The sequence below is a fragment of the Saccopteryx bilineata genome, chromosome 6 (assembly GCF_036850765.1).
Source record: "Saccopteryx bilineata isolate mSacBil1 chromosome 6, mSacBil1_pri_phased_curated, whole genome shotgun sequence".
NCBI classification, from domain to species: Eukaryota; Metazoa; Chordata; class Mammalia; order Chiroptera; family Emballonuridae; genus Saccopteryx; species Saccopteryx bilineata.
In genome coordinates, this window is record NC_089495.1 from 18,497,771 (window position 1) to 18,511,749 (window position 13,979).

At 38.4% G+C, this 13,979-nt stretch overlaps 1 protein-coding gene across 3 annotated transcripts in view; it reads left to right on the forward strand.

Annotated features, from left to right (window-relative positions):
• Window positions 1-4,542: 4,542 nt before the first annotated feature.
• MSR1 (macrophage scavenger receptor 1) overlaps window positions 4,543-13,979 on the forward strand; it is an 80,000-nt gene continuing 70,563 nt past the window's right edge. For all 3 annotated transcript variants that reach the window (XM_066236661.1, XM_066236662.1, XM_066236663.1), the window contains exon 1: window positions 4,543-4,680. The gene's annotated coding sequence lies outside the window, so the exon portion shown is untranslated. The remainder of the gene's footprint in view (window positions 4,681-13,979) is intronic.

The following is a 13,979-nucleotide window of genomic DNA, read 5'->3' on the forward strand; positions in this document are numbered from 1 at the left end:
AATGCCCAGCTTTCTCCAGAGAAGGTCATCCTGACAACTTGATTATTGGAAGGACCCGGGCCAAGATGGTTCATAAGCATTCAAAAGGTGTGAATTCAGAGCTTCTAATTTACAAGGCCCATAAGTCCCCTGGGTATATTATCTCAGGACCCTCTGGAGATGGTATCAAGGGAGGTTCATAAAATAGTCCTTATTATCCACTAAATTGTGTTCCCCGAAAGTTCATGATAAAACCCTGAGCCCTAGTACCTGAAACTGTGACCAGATTTGGAGATAGAGCCCTAAGAGAGGTGATGAATCCAATCTGACTGATGCCTTGTAGGAAGAGGAAGTTGAATACATGAGGACATAGGAAGACAACAGGGGAGTGTGAGCCCCGAGGAAGCACCATGTAAAGCAGGAGCAAAAGGGCAGCTCTCTGCAAGTCAAGGAGAATGCTCAGAACAAATCACACCTGCTGACACCTTGGTCTTGGACTTCAATCTCCAGAACTGTGGGAGGTACATTTCTATTGTTTTCACAACCCAGTGTAATATATTCAGTGACAGCCCTAGGAAATTAATGCAGTCTTGCATTAGTTTTTCCTACTGCTGCAATAATAAATTAACAGACACAATTAACTTGGTGTCTTAAAGAAACATAAATTTATTTTTTTATACTTCTATAAGTTTGATGTCCAACATGAATCTCACTGGGCTAAAATCATGTTGGCAGAGCTGCATGACTTTCTGGATGCTCCAGGGAGAAATATGGCCTTGCCTTCTCCAGCTTCTAGAGGGCACCACAGACTTTAGTGGCCCTCTTCCTTCATTGCCAAGGTCAGCAACCTTCTATTTCTCTGGGCTTTCTTCCATCATCACGTCATTTTTTCTGATTCTTTTCTGCCTTCCCTTCTACTTTTAAGGATTCTGATTATTACATTGGACCCACTCAGATAATCCAGAATAATCTCTTTATTTTAATTTCAGGTGATTAGCCACCTTAATTCCAGGAGGAATTTAAATTTGTCTTTGCCCTGTAACATAACATTGTTCTAGAAATTAAGATGAGGCTATCTGCTTGCAGGGGGCATTATTGTGCCTACCACAAGTCTAACCACTCGTGGCTTCCTAAAGGGTTCCATCACTTAAATCCTGTTGGAACAGTTTTTATCCTCACTGTTTGGAACTGTATAAGATATTTAAGTTATAATAATGAAAGTTAAGTTTCTACCTACCAAATCCAGAAATTTTCTGTTTCTATGGGTCAAGTAGCTCCTTGAGAGGTCATCTAACATTCCCAGACAAAAAAAAAATATTTATTTTATTTCTAGACAATTACCATGAAGAACTAACTCTCCTTCCTTTCACAAAACTCCTGCTGGGCTGCCTGTTTGTCAGGCCTGATTGGAAGCCACAGGTCAAGGGAGTACAAAAAGGTGAGCTTGTTGGAGACACTAGAAGGGTGAAAAGAGATAAAGAGTATATCTGGAGTAGGAAATGAGAAAGTGTCAAGCCTACTATCTGTCACCATCACATTCAATATTAAGTCCCATTAAAATTACCTTTTAATATCTCTATCCACTTCTCCCCATTCCAACTCATGTCACCCAAGTCCAAGCTGCCATCAGCTTCCCCTGTACTCGTACAGCACCTTCCTCACCAATCTACTTGCCCTTAATCTAACCTCCCACCTCCATTTATTCTCCATATTGCACTATGAACTAGTCTGCTTTCCAAATCCAAACATGTCTCCGTAATCCCACTTCACAATCATTAATGTATTGGCACTGCTCTTAAAATAAAGGAAAACCTCTCACTCTGCTGACCTCCTACCTAACCCTCAGCCTCATCTGGAACCATGCTTGCTACCTTCTTCCCTCCTTCTCCTTCTCCTTCTCCTTCTCCTTCTCCTTCTCCTTCTCCTTCTCCTTCTCCTTCTTCTCCTTCTCCTCCTTTTCCTCTCCTTCTCCTCCTTTTCCTCTCCTTCTCCTCCTTCTCCTTCTCCTTCTCCTCCTTCTCCTCTCCTTCTCCTCCTTCTCCTTCTCCTTCTCCTTCTCCTTCTCCTCCTTCTCCTCTCCTTCTCCTCCTTCTCCTTCTCCTCCTCCTTCTCCTTCTCTTCCTTCTCCTCCTCCTCCTCCTCCTCCTCCTCCTCCTCCTCCTCCTCCTCCTCCTCCTCCTCCTCCTTCTCCTTCTCCTCTTCCTCATCCTCCTTCTCTTCTTTTTCATCCAGCCACACTGGCCTTTCTTTGATGCTCTTCATGTTCTTTCCATTTTCAGGCATTTGGATGCACTGTTTCCTCCATCCAGAATCTTCTCTCCCTTTTCAGCAATTCAGCTTCCTCTCTTTCTTCAGATGATGTGTCCTTTCTGAGTTCCCAGACTAAAGCAGTATCTCCCAGGCATGAGATACTGCTTTTTGCTTCACTTCACAGCATCACTATCTTGTCTTCACGTCTTCACGTGCCCCAGAGAAGATACCAGGAACTACATTGCTCAGAATCACCTTCACCACGTAGTTAGTTCCTGGTTAGAGTTCATTAGTGAGTGGTGCTCTCAAGAAATGTAGAAGACAAAAGAAAAAGAACCCCTTATTCTCTGAAAGCCATTGCAGGCAGATCAAACAGCAAAAGAGACCTGAACTTTAGAAGCACAGCTGGTAATTATCAGCCATGGCTTCTAAAGATTTTAAGAGAGAAAATGGAGAAGTGTAGACAAATAATTATGCACGTTCACAAAAACTAAGTATCCATGTTGCATAATGGAAAGAACACTACAGAATATAGGTTTAGTTAATGTTCTGTTACTGGTCAGGTGACCCTAAATAATTTTAAGGCGAGTCTTTAAGTTTCTGCGTTTTACAATGAAGAGCTTTTGCGACAAGAAGAAAAGGGGCCCTGGCCGGTTGGCTTAGCGGTAGAGCGTCGGCCTAGCGTGCGGAGGACCCGGGTTTGATTCCCGGCCAGGGCACACAGAAGAAGCGCCCATTTGCTTCTCCACCCCTCCGCCGCGCCTTCCTCTCTGTCTCTCTCTTCCCCTCCCACAGCCAAGGCTCCATTGGAGCAAAGATGGCCCGGGCGCTGGGGATGGCTCTGTGGCCTCTGCCTCAGGCGCTAGAGTGGCTCTGGTCGCAACATGGCGACACCCAGGATGGGCAGAGCATCACCCCCTGGTGGGCAGAGCGTCCCCCCATGGTGGGCGTGCCGGGTGGATCCCGGTCGGGCACATGCGGGAGTCTGTCTGACTGCCTCTCCCTGTTTCCAGCTTCAGAAAAATGCAAAAAAAAAGAAAATAAAAAAAAGAAGAAAAGGGTTGGGAATATGAGAAGTGGCTGTAAAGTCAATGATATCCACTTTGCTCCAATTCTCTTGACTATAAATCCTGTTTTCTTCTTGCTCTCCTAGTCTGACATCCACAATGATTCCAGGAAACATCTGGGTAGGATTTTATGTAATAAATTTTGCTCAGACTTAAATTAATGTACACTTTTACCACTTTTAAGCTTATTTAAGCTATATATGTGAGTCTGTCACTTTAACTCTAAAGGGGCCCTTCCCTAAACCAAGAGCAATAAGCATTCATGTTTTTAAAGTATCAGTTGAAAACAAACTCATATTCATTTTTTTTTCTTAACTGGCACTTTCGTGTCCTTTTATTAAGACATGAGTCACAAGAAAGGGTGAATTGTGGATGCTGCTTTGGGGAGTCAGCTGAGCTTGCGAGGAAATTAGTCACCAGTATATTTTGCACACTTTGTCTCCCATCATCTTCCGAGGAACATGACTTGTAGGGTCTGGGATTCACTTTCCTGCTTTTTAGCAAACCTTGTAATTTTGTGTTGAAAGCCAGAAAGGATAGACTAGGTAATAGGAACTGAGGTGAATAGGGCATAGGGTGAGGTTTTTTGATAACCTGGCTGGAAATTGGGTTGTATTTAGTGTTTGCAGTGGCTGTAGCTGACAGAGGTTAAAACTTCCCCTAGTGACCTTGTTTTTATCTCCTCTGTTGTCATTCGGGTTTCCCTGCAAACTTCCTTTAAAACAAAAACTTGCAGCTCTAATCTACTGTTATAACTGAGCCCTGCGGCTGGGGGTGGGGTTAAAGTATGCAGACAGAAGTGTTCTGTAACTTTAGGATCAAATCCCAGTCTTTCTGTGGGCCTGTGGCCTGTGACCTTCACAGGTGTTTCTTAGTCCCTCCTTTCCCCGCTCCCTCCCATTAGGAGGGACAGCAATGAAGCTGGAGCTGGGCAGCTTCCCTGTAGCTGACTCAGTGAGATGGGTCTATTCACTAAAGAGGAAACCTTTAATATGAAGAATGCTCTGTTCTATTCTAAATGCTTACTGTTCACTTTTTTTTTTTTTTGCATGTATCTGTCCAGACATACATATCATTAAAAGGGAAAATTAATCTGCTGTATATTATGTACCCTGTTCTAATAACCCTTGTTTCTTTTTCATCTTACTTCTCTTTTTCTTTTGTAATGTCCTGGATAGGAAGAGGAATGGGTTATCTGATAAATTTAGATTTTGCAAACTTGTGCTTTGGTGAGACTATTTGTTAAGAAAGATTTTCAACACTCAATGTGTCATTTCCTTTCTTCATGTATCAGATGCTGAAATACTATGTGATAAAAATTTTACATTTCAATTGTAAAGAGTGGGAAGTGGATAAATCAGTTCACCCGTCTTGAGGACAAACGGTAAAGTTAATTTTAATATTTTCCAAAACTGTTTCTGTTAATTATATGTGTCTACTCTGTGTCTGTGTGGCTATGTGATGTATGATATATATCATCATATATATATGTGTGTGTATATATGTATGATATATATATATATGTGTGTGTGTGTGCATATACACAAAATCAATAATTTTTGGTAGTATTTTTAATCCTACCACTAATAATTTGGTTCAGTTGTTTCAATAATAAAAGACAGAAATTTTTGTTAGGTTTTCAATGATGTATCTGTGTACATAGATTTTTATGAAATATACTACTTTGTAGTATTAAACTGGTAAAAAAATTTTGGCATATAACTATTTTTCTTGAAAAATATTGGTTTTATTCAAAATATGATTAAACATTTCAATTAGTCACTTTCTTAATTTTCACAATCTACATTTGGCTTTAACTTAATACCCTTTATTGCCTTTACATACTCATGAGAACTATAGGTTGTGCATCTCTGTGTATGCACTTCATTGCATGTATGTTCAAATGTAGGAACATATACAGTCAGAATATAAAATACAGTCACTGTGTTCAGGAACGTCATGATTTAAGGCATATATATATATATATATATATATATATATATATATATATATATAACTTGAACACCTTAATATAATAGAATATATAAACTTATAATTTATCTTATATTAATTAGTTATACTAGTTGGTACCGTAACTTGTGTGTAAGTATACAGATAACTGCTTATGGGAATATAGGAGTGGGAAAAATTCCTTCAAAGAAAAGAGAGAAAGGACTATATTAAAAAGGTCATCATGGATTTGTTAAAATTTAGATTCACCTTGAAGACTGCATAAGATTTACACAGCATAAAATGGAGGTTCGCGTTTCATTGGCCATGTGAGAGTAGGGATAGAAAAGTTATAGAAAGGAGATTATAAATGCTTTATACAGTAGTTAGAAGCTGATATTCTGGAAGCACACTGCCTACATACAAATCCAAGCTTCCCCACTCACTAGTTCTATAACAGTAACTAGTTATTTAAACCTCTTAAGTCTTGGTTTCCTAGCCTTGTAAAATGGGGACAATACTGCTATATATCTCATGGAGTTACTGTCAGAATAAAATAAGAAAAGTCCAGATAAAAAGGAATTAGGTCTTTTAAAATAAAATTATCAATTATTGATGGTTGTCTGTGTAGCAGACTATTTATAAGAATTATTTTAAATCCTCATAATTCTTTAAACTGAAATTGTAATCATATTTGACATATAAAAAGAAGCTGCAATAAACTAAAGTATTTGTCAAAGGTCACAATTCAGAAATAGCACAACCAATACTGAAAACTAGACTTCACATTGAAAAATTGATGCTGTCCTGGCTGGATAGCTCAGTTGGTTAGAGCATTATCCTGATATGCACAGGTCATGGGTTTGATCCTTGGTCAGGGCACATACAGAAACAGATCAACCTCTCTCTCTGTCTCTCTCAAATCAATAAATACATTTTTAAAAATTGATGCTCTTTCTTCTTCTCCGCCAAAGGTGAGCATCTGCAGTATCAGGGACAATATAGCTGTTTCTGTTTTTTAACCTTAATTCTTTTAGTGGACACATTCCTTAAGTGGAGAGCTATTGGTTTTAGAAATATGTTAATTATTCATACACATTTTAAATCTGTTCATGCAAAATCAAAGATTTTTTTATTAAATAATAAAGGTTACAAAGTTATTATTTACCCCCCAATCTGAAAGATAAAGTTAACCTTAAGAGTTTGATGACAAATCTAAATAGGGAAGAGTCTTCAATGGAAGACGGTGCATAAAATAGGTGTTGCATATCAAGGGCTTATTCATAGCTATACAAAGATCCCCTGGGGATGGATAAGCAATTAATATGAATAAACAAAACCCAAGGAGAAAAATAAATAATTACATGGAAATATCTCTTTCAGACTAATAACAAAGAATGCAAATAAAAGCCATCTTGAGGTATTAACTCTTATTAAAATAAATATCATGACTGAACAGTGTGAGTTTGGTGTAAAAGTGCTGTACTCCTATCTGACTGGAATCTTTGTAAATTTGTACTTTCTTTATAATGAGCTGTTTATAAAGGGCAGTAGATACCAAGAAATTAAAAATAGTTTTTCTGTTAAATGGTAGTTCAACATATGATGAATTATCCTAAAGTTACATTTCAAAAGAAGATAAATTATAAAAATATTTGCATTATCTATTTAGTAAATATTGCTTTCCAAGAAGAGAACTTTTTTAAAATTTAAATTATAGAAAAATGGATACATAAATAAGATTCATATATTTGATGAGTTGTTACATAATCCACAACTTTAAATTAAAAATAGTTTTACGGCCCTGGCCGGTTGGATCAGTGGTAGAGTGATGGCCCGGAGTGAGGAAGTCCAGGTTCAATTCCTGGCCAGGGCACACAGGAGAAGCGCCCATCTGCTTCTCCCCCCTCCCCCCCTCCTTCCTCTCTGTCTCTCTCTTCCCCTCCCACAGCCCAGGCTCCATTGGAGCAAAGATGGCCCGGGCGCTGGGGATGGCTCCTAGGCCTCTGCCTCAGGCGCTAGAGTGGCTCTGGTCGCTACAGAACGACGCCCCAGAGGAGCAGTGCATCGCCCCCTGGTGGGCGTGCCGGGTGGATCCTGGTCGGGCGCATGCGGGAGTCTGACTGTCTCCCCGTTTCCTGCTTCGGAAAAATATAAATAAATAAATAAATAAATAAATAAATAAATAAATAAATAAATAAATAAAATTGTTTAACGTATAAAGATATTGATATGATTTTAAGGAAAATAGGTAAGACCAAATGATAAGGTCACCATGAATCAACTAAGTAACATGGATATATAGGTACAAAGACTCAAGTTTCATACTAAAAATCAAGCTTTTTTTATTTAATTAGGGCAATGATTATAAAAACTTTGTCCCAGTTTATCTATAATATTGTTATATTTTTTAAATAATAATGAAAAATAAACAGGAAAATGGTAGAAAATATGTTTTCAAGGCAGTTACCGGCAACAGTGAAATTCTGTCCTAAGGGTTTCCTGTTTTAGCTGTTGTAAACTTTTCACCCACTTTAGTAAAAGCTGATATTGCAGAGATGTGTTTCACTTCTCATGAGAACATGCTGTTAATAAATTATACAAACTCCGAGGATTTCACAGTCCTTTGTCAGTGTGTTGACATATGGTTGGAATTGTAACTTTATGTGAATCTACTTTTTCTCTTAACTTTGGAAATAACATATACAGGCACATTTTAATTATGTACATTGTTCACTGGCTGCTAACAAAACTTCCCTAGTGTAGGTTCTTTAAAATTATTTAAAAATTACAATAATAATAAAGTAAAGAACTGAAGTAATCTATTAAGTCTAGTGGAAACTTTGGGGCTAAAATATATTGTTTCAGTTTCCTATTTAAACAAAGTTCAGAGAAAACCTTTTTATTTTCCAATTTATAGAAGAAGAACTTTTAAAATTTTCACATTAGTGAAATACAAACTATTCTTGCATCGTAACCTCATATAGGAAACCGAGTCATCTTGCAAAAAGTATCTTTCATTTATTTATGACATTTCTTATATTGTGTTTATGTATGTAATTGGGTACCTACCAAGTGGCGAGAACTTTCTGGTCATTGAAACGAAGAGATTAAAAACTTCTGAATCATGGATCTAACATGAGCGACAGGAGAACGACAATAGACAGGATGAATAAGAAAAAAGTATTTCAAGTTAGATAGTGATAAGCTTTTTTGGAAAAAAAAAACAATTAAGCCAGGAATTACTTGAGGAAATGAAACAAATATGTTGTAATTTTACATCTGAGGTTCTAGAAATGTCTGTGTGTCTAAGAGAGTGAGTTTTAATCAGGACCTGAGTGAGATGGGCAGGTGGTCACAGGTTTTGAGCAGTGAAGTGACATGCTCTTACCTGCTTTGTGAGAGGGACACTCTAAAGGTAGTGTGGGGAATAAATAAGCAAATACAATGAAAATGGTAAGCATGAAGCTGAGAGAGCAGTTGAGAAAGATAATGGAACTCTGACCAGATGGATGGTAGTAGGGAAGGTGAGAGTAAAATAGAGGCGGATTATGAGACAAGGAAGACCCTGGGTTTGGGCCATAAAGAAATCCAAGTAGCGATGCTGGTAGGCAGTTACATACATACAGTAGCATACAGGTCTGGAGTTAAGAGGAGAGGTCTGAGCAACAGATACCAATGGAAGAGTCATTAACCAAGCCTCATAGTTTTGATTTAAGACAATGAAGCTAGAGAGAACACCAAGGGAATGAGTAGAAAATAGAAAGAGGATTGGAACTGGGACCTGGCACATGTGTGTTCCCATATCAGTAAGTTTGGAGATGAGGAAGAAGCAGGGAAAAAAAAAACTTCCCTCAGGGTGTCATCTCAGTGCCATCTTTAGTATCTCTTCTCAATAGGAAAGCATGAGCATGAGATCTTCAGTATACGCTCAAGGCCTGTTGGTTTTATACCTTTACTTTTTCTTGATCTCTCAAGAATCTGCTCTGTCTCCATCATAACAGCAAAAGAGTTCAAAGTCCATGTAGCAGGTTGTGGATGTCTTGCATACCTTGCAACGATTTTTTCTATTCTATGACCCACCTTGTTGTGTTACCACAGTGTTGAGGATTCTCCCTGACCTTAATACTGATTCTTCTTCCTGTACTTGCCCGTTACTATGTTTGTTCTCAAGTTTATGTCCTCCATTTTTTTTGCCTGAAAAGTATTGTTTGATTTTTTTCTTTTAGTCTTTGTTAAAGTGCTACATTTTGATGCTTATTTATAAATTCTTATTATTTCTTTCTCTTTCTTAATGCTTCTTGGATTTTCTCCTTTAATTGCCAACTCCATTGCTACTATCCAAGATGCCTAGCTGGGGTAGAGAAAAATGTGCTGAAATAAAAAAAAAATTGCAACAGAGTGGAAGGAATGGCTCTGAGGAAGTCAGGAGTCGCTCTGCAATGAGATGATCTACCGTGTGAGAGTGAGCTAGAACAGTCCTGGCCTCTGACAAAAGACTCTGTGTGTTGCTACCATCTCTGAGTTACCTTTATATCTGACGGTATCGTGTGTATCTCACTGCATGAAAATCAGAAATAAATGAGTATCATGATCAGATTATTTGAGTAGATGATATCCCAACACCAAAATACCTGGAAAAAAGGAAAAGTTAGGTTGATGTGGAAAATACACCATTGTAGCTAGTTGTAGTATCAAAAAAATTATTCTGAGCTGAATCAAAAATGGGATCTGAGGTGGCTATGTATATATTTTGAAGTGTGTCATCCTGACACTCAAGGAATTAACAGGGCTGGGTTCAGACTACCCAGGTCTAGGGTTATGTGGCCCTTGCAGGTGGGCCCAGCTACAAAAAACACACAAGGGAATGGGCAAGAAGGGAAGGGGGGTGTTAATAGATTTGGTCTTGAGCTGGGGGTGGGATGGACAGTGATAATCCTTAGGGTTTCAGATGGGGACCAGTAGGAAGCTTTATGAGGCCGGCCTGGTGGGCCCAAAGGAGCAGGCTGCTGCCCTGGGGCTCAGAGTTGAGAGGGAAAGAAAAATGAGCCCCCTCCCCCTCACCGAGGACAAGGCACTGGGTTCAGCCTCCTCCTGCCCCAACCCATCCATGGAAGAGATGAGGCCCCATCTCCTAGCTCTTCTCACTGGCCCAGAGGCTGTTCCAGGTTGAGCCTTTGACAAAAGCTTTTGCCCAGCTCATACATGCTGCTGCTGATGACACAAGAGGACAGTCTTGATGATCCTTGGGAGGAAGCCTCCGAGAGTCCCCTGGTGCTTGACTCGGCCTGGCTCCTCCACAGTAGCAGCCAGGGACTTGGTATGCAAGGGTATGTGTGTGTGTGTGTGTGTATATGTGTATATATATATATATATATATATATATAACATATATATAATATATGACATAAATATATAATGCATATTATATATGTATAAATATATATCAAACACTGGTGATAATTTATAGATTTTAGTCTTCCATATTGGTGCATAAAATCTTTGGTACATGAGATATTCTATACACATTGGTCTTGGCATTCTAGTGCTTTGCACAGTACTGGATATAATGGTACATAATAGAAATCTGTCGGGCTAGCCTTCATGAAGGGATAGATATTTTTATCTTAAAGTTATTGATTGAAAAATATCCCAGTGCTTCCCATCTATTTTTTTTTTCTGTGTATTGTGTAACATCTAGTATTCTAGAGCCACCTTAAAAAACAAGAAGAAAAAAGTGGACTTTTTCTCCTGAGAAAAGTTCATTAAGCCAAGGAAACCCTGTGGGTTTTAAATTGCCAATTTATTGAAAAGAACATGTGAAGCTTCTGAGCATGTATATGGATAAAAATAACACTCATTTTGATTTATTGAGGCCAATATTATATCACTGTACTATCATTCTGGATTTGCTACTTTCTTTCTCTTTAGAATAATAAAATGTTTAAGTTTTCTGTAAGAAATATTCCTTTACGCTTTAACAAAGTTTTATAGTGAATATTTATTTAAAGGGCTAAACACACAGGGAGTGATTTGAGAGATATTTTGAAAAACAATTTGAGGAATCTGCATTATTGCTGAAAGTCATGGAAAAATCTTCATTTGCCATGTTAACAGTCTAATTGCATTGCCTAAGGGATCCACACCAGGGATAGTATTGAAGAAAGGTCTCAAAAAGGAATGGGTGTTTGGAAATGTGTGGAGATGAAATCTTTGAATTTTTTTTCAGGGAGGAAGCAGTGATATAACAATTAGGAGACATTATTGACATTTAGTGGGTGGCAACCAGGTGTGATAAACATTCTATACAACTAAGACAGTTCTTCGCAAAAAAGAATTGTCCCAACCAAAATGCTAGTAATTGTTCTCTTGAGAACTGCAGTGGAATATGACCATTGCTAGTTGCCCTTTGGACCTGACAGAAGGAAAATGAACCAGCGGCAGTGAGTGACAGTGTCTCAACAATGTAGCTTAATCACCCAGACCTAATATATTTACTTCATGTTCTAAGAAGCTGTAAAAAGAATAATAAGAGTATAGAACAGGAAAAAAATCCGAGTTAAGTACAAAACCTGTTCCCCAAGAAACTATCAGAAGAAGCATATCTTTTTGGTCCCCCTGTCTCCAAATATCCATCTTGTTTAAAAAAATAAAAACAAAAATAACACTAATATATGAGACAAATACCTGAAAAAAATACAAATATGATCATTCATTCAACAAATAGTATTTATTAAGTATATTTTATATTTCATTGTCCCTTTTCTTATATACCTAACATCCTAGAGAGATTTATCAGGTTTAAAATATTACACTTTTTTTAAAAACAAAAATATTCCCATGGAGATGACTGAAAGATATGAGATGTTTGCTTTGTAGATAAGTGAAATACTGAGTCATAATGTCAAATATTAAGGTGAAAGTCATAGTCAAATACACTGAGAAGAGCCAGTAAGCAGCCTGAGAAAAAGGGATTTCTCACTACACAGAAGGTGTCTCTAACTGCGTATTTTCTGATCTCATCATCTAAAAACTAAGTTCCAAGTTAAAAAGCTTTGCCACATAGTCCCCACAGCTTTGAAGCTTAGCTTTAAAATTTAATTTAGCTGAGCTTTATTGTTATCTCAGTTTTTTTTTTTAATTTTTTTTGCATTTTTCTGAAGCTGGAAACAGGGAGAGACAGTCAGACAGACTCCCGCATGCGCCCGACCGGGATCCACCCGGCACGCCCACCAGGGGGCGATGCTCTGCCCATCCTGGGCGTCGCCATGTTGCGACCCTCCTGGGTGTCGCCATGTTGCGACCAGAGCCACTCTAGCGCCTGGGGCAGAGGCCACAGAGCCATCCCCAGCGCCCGGTCCATCTTTGCTCCAATGGAGCCTTGGCTGCGGGAGGGGAAGAGAGAGACAGAGAGGAAGGTGCGGCGGAGGGGTGGAGAAGCAAATGTGCGCTTCTCCTGTGTGCCCTGGCCGGGAATCGAACCCGGGTCCTCCGCACGCTAGGCCGACGCTCTACCGCTGAGCCAACCGGCCAGGGCGTTATCTCAGTTTTTAAAAATTATTTGTTTTGCCTGTCAAGTGAAACAAATAGGATTTGAAAGTCATCCTATTCAAATAATAGAGTGAATTAAAAGTAAGTAAATATTAGAGGAGTCTGGATCTAAATTATCCAAGTCGGTTTCCTAAAATGATCAATTTCTTCAGATAATTGTTTATTTTTTTTACTTTGCTTCTGCCTCAGAAAGGAGGATGTAGTGTCTATCCCTTCCTCCTTCACTTTCTTCCTCCTTAGTGGCCAAGTCATTTAAGAGCACACTCCTTGATCAGATCAACAAGATTGTAGAAAAGTAAGTTTTCAGAGTGATTCATGAACAAATTCACAGAATGATGCATGGACAAAGGCGGTCATTGCAAAATGCAATATAAAGAAACTCCTTGGTAATATTTAAAAATATATATTGACAGGTGTTGAGTCTGTCCCTTCCTTTCTTATCAATACCTCTCCCCAGAGCAGGACGAATGTTTGCATGTGAATGATTTTATTTCCTGGACAAGATATGAATTTGTTGTCCTAAGGCTGCCAGTGCACTCAATTAAATTTTGGCTGTGCTAAATCCATAACTCAGCATTAAAGAAAATAAAAAATCATCAGAAGATGTTGGTTTTATTCTAAATTTGTCAATCAAATGAATTGAACTGAGTCCAAGAAAAAGTCATATAATCTCTTTTCTTGGAAACTGTTCTTAGAATGTGGTCCTCAGATTGAAAGCTGCAGCATTACTAGAGGAGTTGTTAGAATTGCAAATTCTTGACTCCCCCAACCCAAACATTGGAAACGCTGGGTGTGGGGCTCATCAATCTGTTTTTAATCAAGCCTTCAAGAGACATAGGCATAGATTGTATCATAGAATATGAATTGTGCTTAAAAAGGTACAAAGACATATTTGTAATGCTGCCAATGTATAATGAGGAGTCCTGTAAAAGAAATAGATAAATTTAAGTAAGAAGAGAAAAAACCCTAAGTGTTTCCTATGATTCCTAATCTAGTGACTAGATTTTATCTTTCCGAAGTGGTAAACAGGAGCCTTGGCGAAAGAAAAACTAATTCATGAAGCACTGATAAAAGATCACAGGAAATATTTGCTTCACATTTTGCACAACTATTTGTTCTAAGGAAAATTACTTTTTCTTTTCAGTTAAACAGTTGTTTTCTGTCTCTTGGGAAAAACAATAT